The sequence below is a fragment of the Coregonus clupeaformis genome, chromosome 12 (assembly GCF_020615455.1).
Source record: "Coregonus clupeaformis isolate EN_2021a chromosome 12, ASM2061545v1, whole genome shotgun sequence".
Taxonomy (NCBI): domain Eukaryota; kingdom Metazoa; phylum Chordata; class Actinopteri; order Salmoniformes; family Salmonidae; genus Coregonus; species Coregonus clupeaformis.
Window position 1 is genome coordinate 12,454,784 of NC_059203.1, and position 19,357 is coordinate 12,474,140.

At 42.5% G+C, this 19,357-nt stretch overlaps 1 long non-coding RNA gene across 1 annotated transcript; it reads left to right on the top strand.

Moving 5' to 3' along the window:
- Positions 1-4,544: 4,544 nt before the first annotated feature.
- On the top strand, positions 4,545-19,043 carry LOC121577707. Its single transcript, XR_006002669.1, has 3 exons — positions 4,545-4,831; positions 8,138-8,272; positions 18,940-19,043. It is a non-coding gene; the product is annotated as an uncharacterized LOC121577707 (long non-coding RNA).
- Positions 19,044-19,357: the final 314 nt, after the last annotated feature.

Below are 19,357 nucleotides of genomic sequence, written 5' to 3' on the forward strand. Positions count from 1 at the left end.
CCGTTTCTGAAAGACAAAAACAGATTGTTTAAATTCAACAACAAAGAAATAATTTACTTTTTCCCAAACCTAAATGTGCTGCATTCTGAAACATTGTATACTCTAAATATTTTTTTTTTAAACTTAATTAGTCCTACTTAGTGATAGCCTACACACTTCAATGCAAAATATCAACTGTTTGTTCACCTGTTAAATTCTACTGTATGTTATACACCGGGCTCCGTTTCGGATGCATAGACCAAAAACGTGAAATTATAATAGCCTTTCCAGTAGGCCAAAGGAAATGAGAGATGGACATGGTAATTTGTTGTATGGCTACATTTTACATTTGAGGCATTTAGCAGACGCTGTTATCCAGAGCGACTTACAGTTAGTGAGTGCATAAATTTTTTCATACTGGTCCCCCGTGGGGATCGAACCCACAACCCTGGCGTTGCAAGCGCCATGCTCTAACAACTGAGCTATACGGGGCTGCTTCGGGAATATTAACTCATCATGGCCAGAAAAGGTGAGCAGTTTATTCTGCAATGGACATGACAGGTAGGCTATGTATTATGTTCATGAATTAAATATTGTCTACTCGAGAAATTTCACATCCGATGTAGTCTAACAAATGGCAATTGAAAAGGTGAACCGACTGTTCTACGGTTAAAATGCGGTAGAATCCGGATCGGATCGCATAGAGCAAAATACTAGAAATGGCTTATCTATTTACTACTGTGAAATGGGTCAAAATAAATGAGCGATGGGACGAATAGTATCCTAATTTGTTGTAGGCTTTTTCGAGTATGAAACCATCACAGTCAGAAAAGGTGAGGAATTTATTCTGCAATGATCATGGAAGTGAAATAAATAATAAGAAATATATGCCTATTTCTAGTTATTTTAGAATGCAAACATAAAATAAATCGATTTCCGCTCTTCTCACTAATGGCAAATGATTGCATCTTATTATATTGAGCTATCTTTAGTTTTTTTAATGAATAAGAATGTCATCATATATTCCCCATTTGCACAAGGCTACTAGGCTACTTTTGCCTTCTTTGCAATGCAATATTTCAACCACTAGAAACTGTGGGTACGCATGGTCTAAAGTTTGCGGGAGGGAAAGCAATTTTTATAAATGTAAACTTTTGGGGCATATTTTGTGGGTGGGCTACACAACGTTTATAAAGGAGGCCCCTGGACATTTGAGCCAAAAACCATGAAACTTGGCAAGAAGTGGATCTTCCATCAATACAATAATCCCAAGCACACATAAACATCAGCAAAGATATGGTTAATTTACCATAAAATCAACATTTTGCAATGGCCATCTGTCTCCTAACATGAACCCCATTGAAAACCTGTGGTTTGAGTTGAAGAGGGCAGACTGAAGGATATCAAGGATCTGATTAGATTCTGTATGGAGGAATGGTCTAAGATCCCTCCCAATGTGTTCTCCAATCTCATAAACCAATCATAGAAAAGTAGAGCTTGGTATATGGACAAAAATCCATATTGCGATAAATTGCCTGAATTGATGCGATAACGATAAATATAATTATACGTTTTTAACATTAATGTGCACCACAGTTTTTTTTATTACCCTTTAAACTACGACTACTAGTTTGATTGTTGCAGCCATCAATTGTCCCATTAACAATCACCCATATTAGCAAACTTATTTCATTTAAACTTCACATTTCTCTAGTATAGGCTACTTATCGTATTGAACTATATCAGCAAAGTGGTCGGTATGGTTGGTATCGATACAGTATTGAAAACGCGGTGATAATTTTGACACCTATCCTTTAAAGATTTTGTTTAAATTAATTGTTAAACATTATTATATTATGTAATTTAGACCATGCATGGCATTGGCCTTCGGGGTTTGGGTCATTGGAATAGATGCATGCATAGCGGGCTTTGTTTGGAGAGCAGCTGTACCTTTGCTCTGCCTCTGACCCCATGACCACAGGCAGCATCAGCTGTGCCTGCATACTGACCTGTGCAGCTTGACCACCCTCAGTCCTCCTTCATAACGCACTGTGGCATATCTCCCCTTTCTCTCTCTGTTCTATTGCAACTGTAGGTTCCTCTTTGGGTAGGGTTAGGCAGCAGTGGATACCACTATTTCTAACACATTGCCCCTGAATTGAAAACTGGTCTGCTGAATTGAATTGAATTGAATTGAAAATGTTCCCATATGTAATTAAGATGTGTGATTACTGGTTGACCTACAGATAAATGCCAACATAAAGGAAACACTTGAGTAAATGAGGGATACAAGGTATATTGAAAGTAGGTGTTCCACACAGGTGTGTTCCTGAGTTAATTAAGCAATTAAAACATCCCATCATGCTTAGGGTCATGTATAAAATGCCCAGTTGCCCATTATTTTGCCTACAGAAGAAGAGATCTCAGTGACTTTGAAAGAGGGGTCTCAAATGAGCATAGGGGGTTTAAAGTGTGTGTGTGTGTGTGTGTGTGTGTGTGTGTGTGTGTGTGTGTGTGTGTGTGTGTGTGTGTGTGTCAAATCAAATCAAATCAAATCAAATGTTATTGGTCACATGCGCCGAATACAACAGGTGCAGACATTACAGTGAAATGCTTACTTACAGCCCTTAACCAACAGTGCATTTATTTTAAACAAAAAAGTAAGAATAAAACAACAACAAAAAAGTGTTGAGAAAAAAAGAGCAGAAGTAAAAATAAAGTGACAGTAGGGAGGCTATATATACAATAGAATAAAGTGACAGTAGGGAGGCTATATATACAGGGGGGGTACCGTTGCATAGTCAATGTGCGGGGGCACCGGCTAGTTGAGGTAGTTGAGGTAATATGTACATGTGGGTAGAGTTAAAGTGACTATGCATAAATACTTAACAGAGTAGCAGCAGCGTAAAAAGTATGGGGTGGGGGCAGTGCAAATAGTCCGGGTAGCCATGATTAGCTGTTCAGGAGTCTTATGGCTTGGGGGTAGAAGCTGTTGAGAAGTCTTTTGGACCTAGACTTGGCACTCCGGTACCGCTTGCCGTGCGGTAGCAGAGAGAACAGTCTATGACTAGGGTGACTGGAGTCTTTGACAATTTTGAGGGCCTTCCTCTGACACCGCCTGGTATAGAGGTCCTGGATGGCAGGGAGCTTTGCCCCTGTGATGTACTGGGCCGTACGCACTACCCTCTGTAGTGCCTTGCGGTCAGAGGCCAAGCAGTTGCCATACCAGGCGGTGATGCAACCAGTCAGGATGCTCTCGATGGTGCAGCTGTAGAATTTTTTTGAGGATCTGAGGACCCATGCCAAATCTTTTTAGTCTCCTGAGGGGGAATAGGCTTTGTCGTGCCCTCTTCACGACTGTCTTGGTGTGTTTGGACCATGATAGTTCGTTGGTGATGTGGACACCAAGGAACTTGAAGCTCTCAACCTGTTCCACTACAGCCCCGTCGATGAGAATGGGGGCGTGCTCAGTCCTCTTTTTTTTCCTGTAGTCCACAATCATCTCCTTTGTCTTGGTCACGTTGAGGGAGAGGTTGTTGTCCTGGCACCACACGGCCAGATCTCTGACCTCCTCCCTATAGGCTGTCTCATCGTTGTCGGTGATCAGGCCTACCACTGTTGTGTCGTCGGCAAACTTAATGATGGTGTTGGAGTCGTGCCTGGCCATGCAGTCATGGGTGAACAGAGAGTACAGGAGGGGACTGAGCACGCACCCCTGAGGGGCCCCCGTGTTGAGGATCAGTGTGGCAGATGTGTTGTTACCTACCCTTACCACCTGGGGGCGGCCCGTCAGGAAGTCCAGGATCCAGTTGCAGAGGGAGGTGTTTAGTCCCAGGATCCTTAGCTTAGTGATGAGCTTTGAGGGCACTATGGTGTTTGTGTGTGTGTGTGGCGTGTGTGTGTCGTGTGTGTGTGGCGTGTGTGTGTGTGTGTGGCGTGTGTGTGTCGGTCAACAGATCTCAACCCAATTGAACATTTATGGGAGATTCTGGAGCAGCGCCTGAGACAGTGTTTTCCACCACCATCATCAAAACACCAAATTATGGAATTTCTTGTGGAAGAATGGTGTCACATACCTCCGATAGAGTTCCAGGTACTTGTGGAATCTATGCCAAGGTGCATTGAAGTTGTTATGGCTCGTGGTGGCCCAACGCCCTATTAAGACACTTTATGTTGATGTTTCCTTTATTTTGGCAGTAACCTCTACCTGCTGCCATTGTCTAGAAAGTAATGGCCTATAACTAATTGTTTTATTGTAGTTTTATTTATAGCCTGCTCATATCCATTCACATGAGCAGGCTATATCTGAAGGAAAGAACACAGTTGTATCTTGCAACATGTTACAACACCTAGACATTTGGGGAAAAGGCTACCATTTCTATCTAATTTTAGACTAATTTTAGACATCCATTTCATTGAAACGATCCATTGGCTCTTCAAAGGAGCACTACCCCCACTCACTCCGTGGTGATAAGCTATTGCGCACGCATATGCGTTCAACATCTGCATGTGGTAGGCTAAACCAGTGAGGATCGACCTCCAAGCGCCACTTTGCACGGGATGAATGGCTGCATCACTTTTGGAAGGTGTGGGACTGACTCTGCTCCTCACTCTGGTTGAAGTGTAACCGTGAAGCGTGCGTTCAAAAACATTTATCCAGTAAATTTGGTACTGATTTTGTTTTGGCTAAAGCATGTGTCTATGTCGCTACGTTTCTACGGATTAATGCATACGCAAAATATTGATACATTCAACACAACATGAAAATGGATTTTATCTTCGTTTCAATACTTTTTATATTTATCGACGCGATTTACGCAGTGTCCCGCTATGGAAATCTCCAACCATACATGTACGTTTTTTTATTATCTGTCGTTGTTTTGACTTACATTGTTTTTGCATGAAAATACAGAGTTATAACACTTCTGGTAAAATTTTACTTGTTACTACTACTGCTATTTATTTGAGCTTGACAGATAACCAGAATCCAATATCTATTGACGTATTCAACTATTTATGATTATTTTACAACTCTCATTAGTTGAAATATGATATTTGTATATTAATTTATCAATTAATATATTTCTATATTTAATGTTTTGCTCTAGAGGTGTTTACATTGAAAGGAGAAACAATGTGTCCTATATCTGGGTGTGCATAGTTAAAACAACACAGACATGCTGTATTTTGTTATTTTCTCAGAAAGGTGTGCACCTTGAACTATGACAGTGTTGTCATTAGAATACTCTAGTGTGTCTCTCAACATGCACTGTAATGTTATACCTTTACATAATTAAACATGATCTCATGGCGTATTAATGATGCAGCATTCCTGAGATGCTCCTACATTTCCCTATAATGGAGAGCATGCCATAGTAACAGGTGAAATAAGTCAGAGATGAGGTGCTTCTGATTAGTCTGACTTCATGATAAGGATGATATAAATCTCTGAGATGTTTATTTGTTCAGTTGTAATGACCCTGTCAATGTCAGATAGTGAGAAATAATTAGTTTTCTCAGAGGGACCCTAAGACCATTACTGTAAGAACGTTACCATAAGACCATTACCAGTCTCGGGCAAATAGATCCAGTATTAGCATCACCAACTGAAGGTTTTCACAGACATATCAGACATACAGTGGGGAAAAAAAGTATTTAGTCAGCCACCAATTGTGCAAGTTCTCCCACTTAAAACGACGAGAGAGGCCTGTAATGTTCATCATAGGTACACGTCAACTATGACAGACAAATTGCGAATTTTTTTCTCCAGAAAATCACATTGTAGGATTTTTTATGAATTTATTTGCAAATTATGGTGGAAAATAAGTATTTGGTCACCTACAAACAAGCAAGATTTCTGGCTCTCACAGACCTGTAACTTCTTCTTTAAGAGGCTCCTCTGTCCTCCACTCGTTACATATATTAATGGCACCTGTTTGAACTTGTTATCAGTATAAAAGACACCTGTCCACAACCTCAAACAGTCACACTCCAAACTCCACTATGGCCAAGACCAAAGAGCTGTCAAAGGACACCAGAAAAACATTTGTAGACCTGCACCAGGCTGGGAAGACTGAATCTGCAATAGGTAAGCAGCTTGGTTTGAATAAATCAATTGTGGGAGCAATTATTAGGAAATGGAAGACATACAAGACCACTGATAATCTCCCTCGATCTGGGGCTCCACGCAAGATCTCACCCCGTGGGGTCAAAATGATCACAAGAACGGTGAGCAAAAATCCCAGAACCACATGGGGGGACCTAGTGAATGACCTGGAGAGAGCTGGGACCAAAGTAACAAAGCCTACCATCAGTACCACACTACGCCGCCAGGGACTCAAATTCTGCAGTGCCAGACGTGTCCCCCTGCTTAAGCCAGTACATGTCCAGGCCCGTCTGAAGTTTGCTAGAGTGCATTTGGATGATCCAGAAGAGGATTGGGAGAATGTCATATGGTCAGATGAAACCAAAATATAACTTTTGGGTAAAAACTCAACTCGTCGTGTTTGGAGGACAAAGAATGCTGAGTTGGATCCAAAGAACACCATACCTACTGTGAAGCATGGGGGTGGAAACATCATGTTTTGGGGCTGTTTTTCTGCAAAGGGACCAGGACGACTGATCCGTGTAAAGGAAAGAATGAATGGGGCCATGTATCGTGAGATTTTGAGTGAAAACCTCCTTCCATCAGCAAGGGCATTGAAGATGAAACGTGGCTGGGTCTTTCAGCATGACAATGATCCCAAACACACCGCCCGGGTAACGAAGGAGTGGCTTCGTAAGAAGCATTTCAAGGTCCTGGAGTGGCCTAGCCAGTCTCCAGATCTCAACCCCATAGAAAATCTTTGGAGGGAGTTGAAAGTCTGTGTTGCCCAGCGACAGCCCCAAAACATCACTGCTCTAGAGGAGATCTGCATGGAGGAATGGGCCAAAATACCAGCAACAGTGTGTGAAAACCTTGTGAAGACGTACAGAAAACGTTTGACCTGTGTCATTGCCAACAAAGGGTATATAACAAAGTATTGAGAAACTTTTGTTATTGACCAAATACTTATTTTCCACCATAATTTGCAAATAAATTCATTAAAAATCCTACAATGTGATTTTCTGGATATTTTTTCCTCTTTTTGTCTGTCATAGTTGACATGTACCTATGATGAAAATTACAGGCCTCTCTCATCTTTTTAAGTGGGAGAACTTGCACAATTGGTGGCTGACTAAATACTTTTTTCCCCCACTGTACACTCTATCCCAGGGATGAGAAACGTTTGGACATGGAATTACAGAGCAGCTCGTAAATTATTCGACATACTGCACTTTCTGTTGCTAGAGAGGTTACCGAAACACTGCTTAATGTTAGAGGGATACTATGGCACCTTGAGACGGTCTTAGATACTCTACAATGCAGGGAATATGGTGCGATGGGATCTATGACACTGATGGCACCTGGCTTATAAAACTCAAGAACAAGACAGCCAAATCAGTTTGTATGACCTTGTATTCTGCTTTTCTTTGGTCAATGTTTTGACATACTGTAGTATCAGGTAAAGACTTAGTGAATGTTTGATTGAATTCTTGCTGCAGGCAGTGTCTTGTGCAGCCCTGTTTAGCGATCTAAACAGTAATGCATGAGGAATTTCCCTTAAGTATTAGCAGATAGCGTGGGCAGTCTGTCATTTTTTACTCTAAGTAATCCCCACAAGGGTGTTGCATTACACCGTACAGTAGGGCCGAGACGATACCAGTATTGCGATACTCGTTAGTATCATGACAAGGAAACAAACACGAAGCAGATGTAACTTCTTTAGGAAAACAGCCCTAATGTTGAAAACAAACATCATTATGTTGTCATCCAGAGTCACATTTTATTTATTTTCCCATGCTATAGGACACAATGTTTTACATACAGCAGGTTTTTAAAGGACCAAAGAGTTCGGTCTGCTTCATGTTTTAATTTTTGGCATGGAAAAAATATTGCGATACTGGTATGGTCCCGGCCCTACAGTACAGAATATGCCCTTAGTAATCCTTGTCCATTTATCTTCACTGGTTCATGCTTCATAACAACCTCTTACATTTTCCCCTCATTTTAAAAATGACATAATATTACAAAATATTTTGATTTGTTAAATGTTTTTTTGCCACTGCCCTCTTTCAGGCCCAATGTGTGTGCAGAGCAGGAAGTGATGTTGGTTGCCCAAAGGCAGCCGTGTGTGCAGGCCTTCACACGCATGGTCAAGGTCTGGAATCAAGGCTGCCTAGGACAGAACTGGTGCATGGGATACGAGAGAAGGTGAGTCCTGCTCTTCATTCAGCCAGCCATCCATCCCTCAATCCATCCATTCCTCCATTAAATCAAATAGCACTTTATTCGACTAACAGTGAAATGCTTACGGGCCCTTCCCAACAATGCAGAAAGTAATAGAAAAGTAAAACACATAATAATAAAAGTAATAATAGATACACATTTACATTACATTTACGTCACAATGAGTAACGATACCTTGGCTATATACAAATGGTAGTACCGAGTCGATGTGCAGGGGTACGAGGTAATAGAGGTAGATATGTACATGACAGATATTAAACAGTAGCAGCAGCGGATTTGATGAGTTAAAAAAAGTGTCAATGCAGATAGTCCGGGTAGATATTTGGTTAACTATTTAGCTAACTATTAGCAGTCTTATGGCATCAGGGTCCTGTTGGTTCCAGACTTGGTGCATCAGTACCGCTTGCCGTGCGGTAGCATAGAAAATGGTCTATGACTTGGGTGGCTGGAGTCTTTGAAAATGTTTAGGGCCTTCCTCTGACACTGCCTGGTATAGAGGTCCTGGTGTACTCGGCTGTCCGCACTACCCTCTGTAGCGCCTTGTGGTCAGATGCCAAGCAGTTGCCATACCAAGCAGTGATGTAGCCAGTCAAGATGCTCTCAATGGTGCAGCTGTATAATTTTTTGAGGATCTTTTGAGGAAAATAATTCACCCTCCTTAAGGGGATTAAGCGTTGTCGTGCCCTCCTCACGACTGTGTTGGTGTGTTTGGACTGTCATAGATCCTTAGTGATGTTGACACCGAGGAATTTGAAGCTCTTGACCATGCTCATCGTCGTCTGTGATCAGGCCTGCCACCGTCGTGTCGTCGGCAAACTTAATGATGGTGTTGGAGCCGTGCGCGGCCATGCAGTCGTGGGTGAACAGGGAGTACAGGAGGGGACTAAGCATGCACACCTGAGGGACCCCGTGTTGAAGGTCAGTGTGCCGGATGTGTTGTTACCTACCCTCACCACCTGGGGGCGTCCCGTCAGGAAGTCCAGGATCCAGTTGCAGAGGGAGGTGTTCAGTCCCAGGGTCTTTAGCTTAGTGATGAGCTTTGAGGGCACTATGGTGTTGAACGCTGAGTTGTAGTCAATGAACAGCATTCTCACGTAGGTGTTCCTTTTGTCCAAGTAGGAAAGTGCAGTGTGGCGTGCAATAGTGATTGTCATCTGTGGATCTGTAGGGGCGGTATGCGAATTGGAGTGGGTCCAGGGTGTCTGGGATGATGATGCTGATGTGAGCCATGACCAGCCTTTCAAAGCATTTCATGGCTACAGATGTGGGCACTACGGGGTGATAGTAATTTATTCTTCCATCCATTCCTCCATCTATTCCTCTATCCATTCTACCATCCATTAATTTCTCCATCCATCCATCCATATAGCCATGCATCCATCCATTCTATGGCCACACTCAGACGCATGAACACTGACGAAATCGTATATGACATACAGTTGAAGTCGGAAGTTTACATACACTTAGGTTGGAGTCATTAAAACTTGTTTTTCAACCACTCCACAAATTTCTTGTTAACAAACTATAGTTTTGGCAAGTCGGTTAGGACATCTACTTTGTGCATGACACAAGTAATGTTTCCAACAATTGTTTACAGACAGATTATTTCACTTATAATTCACTGTATCACAATTCCAGTGGGTCAGAAGTTTACATACACTAAGTTGACTGTGCCTCTAAACTGCTTGGAAAATTCCAGAAAATGATGTCATGGCTTTAGAAGCTTCTGATAGGCTAATTGACATGATTTGAGTCAATTGGAGGTGTACCTGTGGATGTATTTCAAGACCTACCTTCAAAGTCAGTGCTTCTTTGCTTGACATCATGGGAAAATCAAAATAAATCAGCCAAGACCTCCACAAGTCTGGTTCATCCTTGGGAGCAATTTCCAAACACCTGAAGGTACCACGTTCATTTGTACAAACAATAGTATAAACACCATGGGACCACGCAGCCGTCATACCGCTCAGGAAGGAGACGCATTCTGTCTCCTAGAGATGAATGTACTTTGGTGCGAAAAGTGCAAATCAATCCCAGAACAACAGCAAAGGACCTTGTGAAGATGCTGGAGGAAACCGGTACAAAAGTATCTATATCCACAGTAAAACAAGTCCTATGTCGACATAACCTGAAAGGCCGCTCAGCAAGGAAGAAGCCACTGCTCCAAAACCGCCATAAAAAAGCCTGACTATGGTTTGCAACTGCACATGGGGACAAAGATCGTACTTTTTGGAGAAATGTCCTCTGGTCTGATGAAACAAAAATAGAACTGTTTGGCCATAATGACCATCGTTATGTTTGGAGGAAAAAGGGGAACGCTTGCAAGCCGAAGAACACCATCCCAACCGTGAAGCACGGGGGTGGCAGCATCATGCTGTGGGGGTGCTTTGCTGCAGGAGGGGCTGGTGCACTTCACAATATAGATGGCATCATGAGGAAGGAAATTATGTGGATATATTGAAGCAACATCTCAAGATATCAGTCAGGAATTGAAAGCTTGGTCGCAAATGGGTCTTCCAAATGGACAAAGACCCCAAGCATACCTCCAAAGTGGTGGCAAAATGGGTTAAGGACAACAAAGTCAAGGTATTGGAGTGGCCATCACAAAGCCCTGACCTCAATCCTATAGAAAATCTTTGGGCAGAACTGAAAAGCGTGTGCGAGCAAGGAGGCCTACAAACCTGACTCAGTTACACCAGCTCTGTCAGGAGGAATGGGCCAAAATTCACCCAATTTATTGTGGGAAGCTTGTGGAAGGCTACCCGAAACGTTTGACCCAAGTTAAACAATTGAAAGGCAATGCTACCAAATACTACTTGAGTGTATGTAAACTTCTGACCCACTGTGAATGTGATGAAAGAAATAAAAGTTGAAATAAATCATTCTCTCTACTATTATTCTGACATTTCACATTCTTAAAATAAAGTGGTGATCCTAACTGACCTAAGACAGGGAATTTTTACTAGGATTAAATGTCAGGAATTGTGAAAAACTGAGTTTAAATGTATTTGGCTAAGGTGTATGTAAACCTCCGACTTGAACTGTACATCATTGCGTTGTCTACATTTTTTTCTCTATGCAATAGCATACTAATCAGCTACCAACTGTCCTGTATAGCCTACCTGAACCTACATGTCATGAGCCGTCTTCGAGCTCTCTCACAGCTTGGATGCCAAATAATACAGCCAGTCCACCCTCAAAACACTAGCTTGGATTGTTTTAGTATAGCCTACCATATATAGCTGCTATTTAGCTCTTAGTTATACACTTTTAATAAAAAATGACACATCAAATAGCTTAACAATGAGAAAAAGTAGTCGGCTTGAGGATAAATTCAGCCACTATTTATTGTTGAACTCAGCGGGTTCTTTCTGGCTAATAGCCTACACAAATGGGCTGCAATATTCAAGGTCAATTCAATCCAACTTGAGAGCTCCTTGCTGCTTCTCTCTCTCTGTGTGTCTTTTTTTTGTCCCACAAAATGAAATCGGGGAGGGGAGTCACACACGACATCTCAGACAGCACTGGCCCGATTTTGACGAAACCTGGGTTTCGCCATAGAGATCCGGCATTTACAGTGGCTTGCGAAAGTATTCACCCCCCTTGGCATGTTTCCTATTTTGTTGCCTTACAATCTGGAATTAAAATTGATTTTGGGGGGGTTTGTATCATTTGATTTACACAACATGCCTACCACTTTGAAGATGCAACATATTTTTTATTGTGAAACAAACAAGAAATAAGACAAAAAAAACAGCAATTACAGCTGCATGTCTCTTGGGGTATGTCTCTATAAGCTTGGCACATCTAGCCACTGGGATTTTTGCCCATTCTTCAAGGCAAAACTGCTCCAGCTCCTTCAAGTTGGATGGGTTCCGCTGGTGTACAGCAATCTTTAAGTCATACCACATATTCTCAATTGGATTGAGGTCTGGGCTTTGACTAGGCCATTCCAAGACATTTCAATGTTTCCCATTAAACCACTCAAGTGTTACTTTAGCAGTATGCTTAGGGTCATTGTCCTGCTGGAAGTCTCAAATCTCTGGAAGACTGAAACAGGTTTCCCTCAATAATTTCCCCGTATTTAGGGCCATCTATCATTCCTTCAATTCTGACCAGTTTCCCAGTCCCTGCCGATGAAAACATCCACCACCATGCTTCACTATGGGGATGGTGTTCTCGGGGTGATGAGAGGTGTTGGGTTTGCGCAAGACATAGCGTTTTCCTTGATGGCCAAAAAGCTAAAATTTAGTCTCATCTGACCAGAGTACCTTCTTCCATATGTTTGGGGAGTCTCCCACATGGCTTTTGGCGAACACCAAATGTGTTTGCTTATTTTCTTCTTTAAAAAATTGCTTTTTTCTGGCCACTCTTCCATAAAGCCCAGCTCTGTGGAGGGTACGGCTTAAAGTGGTCCTATGGAAAGATACTACAATCTCCACTGTGGAGCTTTGCAGCTCCTTCAGGGTTATCTTTAGTCTCTTTGTTGCCTCTCTGATTAATGCCCTCATTGCCTGGTCTGTGAGTTTTGGTGGGCGGCCCTCTCTTGGCAGGTTTGTTGTGGTGCCATATTCTTTCCATTTTTTTATAATGGATTTAATGGTGCTCCGTGGGATGTTCAAAGTTTAAGATATTTTTTTATAACCCAACCCTGATCTGTACTTCTCCACAACTTTGTCCCTGACCTGTTTGGAGAGCTCCTTGTTCTTCATGGTGCAGCTTGCTTGGTGTTGCCCCTTGCTTAGTGGTGTTGTAGACTCTAGGGCCTTTCAAAACAGGTGTATACAGTTGAAGTCTGAAGTTTACATACACTTAGGTTGGAGTCATTAAAACTGGTTTTTCAACCACTCCACACATTTCTAGTTAATAAACTATAGTTTTGGCAAGTCGGTTAGGACATCTACTTTGTGCATGACACAAGTAATTTTTCCAACAATTGTTTACAGACAGATTATTTCACTTATAATTCACTGTATCACAATTCCAGTGGGTCAAAAGTTTACACTAAGTTGACTGTGCCTTTAAACAGCTTGGAAAATTCCAGAAAATAATGTCATGGCTTTAGAAGCTTCTGATAGGCTAATTGACATACTTTGAGTCAATTGGAGGTGTACCTGTGGATGTATTTCAAGGCCTACCTTCAAACGCAGTGCCTCTTTGCTTGACATCATGGGAAAATCAAAAGAAAGACCTCAGAACATTTTTTTTGTAGACCTCCACAAGTCTGGTTCATCATTGGGAGCAATTTCCAAATGCCTGAAGGTACCACGTTCATCTGTACAAACAATAGTACGCAAGTATAAACACCATGAGACAACTCAGCCGTCATACCGCTCAGGAAGGAGACACGTTCTGAAATGAACGTACTTTGGTGCGAAAAGTGCAAATCAATCCCAGAACAACAGCAAAGGACCTTGTGAAGATGCTGGAGGAAACAGGTACAAAAGTATGTACAGTGAGGGAAAAAAGTATTTGATCCCCTGCTGATTTTGTACGTTTGCCCACTGACAAAGAAATGATCAGTCTATAATTTTAGTGGTAGGTTTATTTGAACAGTGAGAGACAGAATAACAAAAAAAATAATCCAGAAGAATGCATGTGGTCCTCTGTAGCTCAGCTGGTAGAGCACGGCGCTTGTAACGCCAAGGTAGTGGGTTCGATCCCCGGGACCACCCATACACAAAAATGTATGCACGCATGACTGTAAGTCGCTTTGGATAAAAGCGTCTGCTAAATGGCATATTATTCTATTATATTTATGTCAAAAATGTTATAAATTGATTTGCATTTTAATGAGGGAAATAAGTATTTGACCCCCTCTCAATCAGAAAGATTTATGGCTCCAAGGTGTCTTTTATACAGGAAACGAGCTGAGATTAGGAGCACACTCTTAAAGGGAGTGCTCCTAATCTCAGCTCGTTACCTGTATAAAAAACACCTGTCCACAGAAGCAATCAATCAATCAGATTCCAAACTCTCCACCATGGCCAATACCAAAGAGCTCTCCAAGGATGTCAGGGACAAGATTGTAGACCTACACAAGGCTGGAATGGGCTACAAGACCATCGCCAAGCAGCTTGGTGAAAAGGTGACAACAGTTGGTGTGATTATTCGCAAATGGAAGAAACTCAAAAGAACTGTCGATCTCCCTCGGACTGGGGCTCCATGCAAGATCTCACCTCGTGGAGTTGCAATGATCATGAGAACAGTGAGGAATCAGCCCAGAACTACACGGGAGGATCTTATCAATGATCTCAAGGCAGCTGGGACCATAGTCACCAAGAAAACAATTGATAACACAGTACTCCGTGAAGGACTGAAATCCTGCAGCGCCCGCAAGGTCCCACTGTTCAAGAAAGCACATATACAGGCCCGTCTGAAGTTTGCCAATGAACATCTGAATGATTCAGAGGAGAACTGGGTGAAAGTGTTGTGGTCAGGTGAGACCAAAATCGAGCTCTTTGGCATCAACTCAACTCGCCGTGTTTGGAGGAGGAGAACACCATCCCCACCGTCAAACATGGAGGTGGAAACATTATGCTTTGGGGGTGTTTTTCTGCGAAGGGGACAGGACAACTTCACCGCATCAAAGGGACGATGGATGGAGCCATGTACCGTCAAATCTTGGGTGAGAACCTCCTTCCCTCAGCCAGGGCATTGAAAATGGGTTGTGGATGGGTATTCCAGCATGACAATGACCCAAAACACACGACCAAGGCAACAAAGGAGTGGCTCAAGAAGAAGAACATTAAGGTCCTGGAGTGGCCTAGCCAGTCTCCAGACCTTAATCCCATAGAAAATCTGTGGAGGGAGCTGAAGGTTCGAGTTGCCAAACTTCAGCCTTGAAACCTTAATGACTTGGAGAAGATCTGCAAAGAGGAGTGGGACAAAATCCCTCCTGAGATGTGTGCAAACCTGGTGGCCAACTACAAGAAACGTCTGACCTCTGTGATTGCCAACAAGGGTTTTGCCACCAAGTACTAAGTCATGTTTTGCAGAGGGGTCAAATACTTATTTCCCTCATTAAAATGCAAATCAATTTATAACATTTTTTACATGCATTTTTCTGGATTTTGTTGTTGTTATTCTGTCTCCCACTGTTCAAATAAACCTACCATTAAAATTATAGACTGATCATTTCTTTGTCAGTGGGCAAACTTACAAAATCAGCAGGGGATCAAATACTTTTTTCCCTCACTGTATATCCACAGTAAAACGAGTCCTCTATCGACATAAGCTGAAAGGCCGCTCAGCAAGGAAGAAGCCACTGCTCCAAATCCGCCATAAAAAAGCCAGTCTACGGTTTGCAACTGCACATGGGGACAAAGATCGTACTTTTTGGACAAATGTCCTCTGGTCTGATGAAACAAAAATAGAACTGTTTGGCCATAATGTCCATCGTTATGTTCGTAGGAAAAAGGGGTAGGCTTGTAAGCCGAAGAACACCATCCCAACCGTGAAGCACGGGGGTGGCAGCATCATGCTGTGGGGGTGCTTTGCTGCAGGAGGGACTGGTACACTTCACAAAATAGATGGCACCATGAGGAAGGAAAATCATGTGGATATATTGAAGCAACATCTCAAGACATCAGTCAGGAAGTTAAAGCTTGGGTCTTCCAAATGGACAATGACTCCAAGCATACTTCCAAAGTTGTGTCAAAATGGCTTAAGGACAACAAAGTCAAGGTATTGGAGTGGCCATCACAAAGCCCTGACCTCAATCCTATAGAAAATATGTTGGGAGAACTGAAAAAGCGTGTGCGAGCAATGAGGCTTACAAACCTGACTCAGTTACACCAGCTCTGTCAGGAGGAATGGGCCAAAATTCACCCAACTTATTGTGGGATGCTTGTGGAAGGCTACCCGACACGTTTGACCCAAGTTAAACAATTTAAAGGCAATACTACCAAATATTACTTGAGTGTATGTCAACTTCTGACTCACTGTGAATGTGATGAAAGAAATAAAAGCTGAAATAAATCATTCTCTCTACTATTATTCTGACATTTCATATTCTTAAAATAAAGTGGTGATCCTAACTGACCTAAGACAGGGAATTTTTACTAGGATTAAATGTCAGGAATTGTGAAAAACGGAGTTTAAATGTATTTGGCTAAGATGTATGTAAACTTCTGACTTCAACTGTATATACTGAGATCATGTGACACCTAGAATGCACAGAGGTGGACTTTATTTAACTAATTATGTGACTTCTGAAGGTAATTGGTTGCACCAGATCTTATTTAGGGGCTTCATAGCAAAGGGGGTGAATACATATGCACGCACCACTTTTCTGTTATTTATTGTTTCGAATTTTTTGAAACAAGTTATTTGTTTATTTTCACTTCACCAATTTGGACTATTTTGTGTCTGTCCATTACATGAAATCCAAATAAAAATACATTTAAATTACAGGTTGTAATGCAACAACATAGGAAAAACGCCAAGGGTATGAATACTTTTGCAAGGCACTGTACAAAATGATTGGCCCAAGGCGGGAGCTATAGTAATTAACAGAAATGTGTTAGTCACACGCAATATCTCAATTGGCCCAAGGGTGGGCGCTGCATCATTCGGTGGGGACGACATGTTTACTGTTGCCTTGTTCCCTTTCTTTCGCTTAGAAGAAAGTCTCTCTGTGTCTGTGCTTCTCTCTCTTTTTTCCACGTAGAGGCCTACACTATTTGACTGCGTTGCCTTGCATTTTTGTGTGCAAATGATTTCACCACGGCCTGTAGGTCCAGGTTGCAGGCCCGACTGTTTTCTATACTGAGTATTGCCAACCCAGACAATATTTTTAGTTGATATCTTTTTAACATTTTTTATTTTTGTACTTTTTTCCCTTTTTCATAATATCCAATTGGTAGTTACAGTCTTGTCCCATCACTGCAACTCCCATACGGACTCGGGAGAGGTGAAGGTCGAGAGCCATGCGTCCTCCAAAACATGACCCTGCCAGGCCGCACTGTTTCTTGACACACTGCTCGCTTAACCTGGAAGTCAGCCGCGCCAATGTGTGGGAGGAAACACCGTCCGGCTGGCAATCGAAGTCAGCTTGCAGGTGCCCGTCCCGCCACAAGGAGTCGCTAGAGCGCGATGGGACAAGGAAATCCCGGCCGGCCAAACCCCTCCCTAACCTGGACGACGCTGGGCCAATTGTGTGCCGCCTCATGGGTCTCCCGGTCACGGCCGGCTGTGACACAGCCTGGGATCGAACCAGGGGCTGTAGTGAATCCTCAAGCACTGCAACGCAGTGCCTTAGACCGCTGCATCACTCGGGAGGCCCTCAGACAGTCTTTCTTGAGACATTGTGCGTTATATGTCCATTGCGCTGCAAACATTTAAACTTAGTCTTGAATGATGCATGCCAAATTGTACCAGAGATAAGGGACTGTTCATATTGCAACCACACAACACAAATGGCGGTTCACCAGTATGAACGAAATCGCAAACCGCTTTTTTTGTTAAAACCCTCAAGAACTGTTGTCAACTAAATATGATCATCTATTTACATCTGCCAATTTATTGGCTGTCCAGGATCCAGACGACTTGTCCCCATAGCTTCCTATACAGTTAATCTCTTTCTGTAACATGTTGAGGCCGGCAGTTAAGGAGAATGAGAGGCTCAATTAAAGATGTTGCAGAACTGCTGTATTTGAAGCACAACTGCCTTCTGCCCAGTTTCCCTGATATTGCCACGGCAATCAAGCTGGTTTTACCATCCCTGTAACTGTCGCTCCTGCAAAGAGATTGTTTTCTAAACTAAAAGTCATAAAGAACTACCTATGAAGCATTAGGCTCTCAGTCTGATATGCGCTTTTGAATTCCTGAGTAATCTCCACTCATTGCACATGCACCATTGTAGCCTTGACCATGGCATTTGTTCACCGATATCCCCTTACTTTCAATCAGTTTTTCTTTTTCAAGGCCTGAAGGGGAGGGGGGGACTATGTACAAAAAGTAATTTCTAAACGGTTCACCCGCTATGGATGAAAATACCCTCAAATTATAGCTGACAGTCTCCACTTCAACCTCGTAGTCATTGTATCATTTCAAATCCAAAGTGCTGGAGTACAGAGCCAAAACAAAAAATGTGTCACTGTCCCAATATTTTTGGAACCCACTGTACCTACTGTATTTAGCTGAGGCGTCTCCAGAGGCCAGGTACATACCTGTGAGGGAGAGTCCTGCGGCTAACCCCTAACTCTGTCTCTGTGACTCACGGCTCACTCTCTGGGGAGTTTCTCAAAGTGCCGTTTAGGCTTTCTCCATATATTTACCGCCTTACAAAGACGCATGCAGCTTTGAAGGCAGCCAAAGCCTCAATTACACGCCGTAAACAAAACGTTTTTCCACAACGATTAATGACCGTGGAGCCGTGAGAGGGCTTCTAAACTACAGGGTTAGACACCCTACTCTGAAGTGCTGTCTGCCAGTCTCACACTTAAAAGACTGGGAAAATGTTTGCTGATTATTATACTCTTGACTTACCACAAACACACACCTTGACATTGTGCCATAAATCAGGAGCTCAAATTATTTTATAGAATCAACAGAGCTTGATATAGTGTACTAGCTTTGTATTATCTGGTTTGTATTCATCAATAATGTCATGTCTCCCTTGATAACAGGACAGCGTATTACACAGCATACAGACAAGTCTACAGACAAGACTACCAGACCGTTTACAAGTGCTGTCCTGGATGGTCTCAACTCAATAGAGAGGCTGGCTGCTTGTATCGTAAGTCTTTCCCTTTTCTTCTATTGCTTCATATTACTGAGGTTTCCAGTGTTAAAGTATCACAACCACCTAATGTTACAGACAGGGATCTTATGTTAATGTAGGAGGGAGAGATTGAAGATCAGGTTTCTGTTATTGTTATCAGGATACAGAATATGTTTATTAGTACAAATGTAATCTTTCTTGGGAGAATGCCCGCTTACACAGGAGTTGAGGTTATACTCGATAGGCACGTGAGAGGAGGGAAGGGTGCCTCAAACTCATCTCTCACCCTGGGTCAGGAGCCGCGTTAGTTGGGACAGCATTCA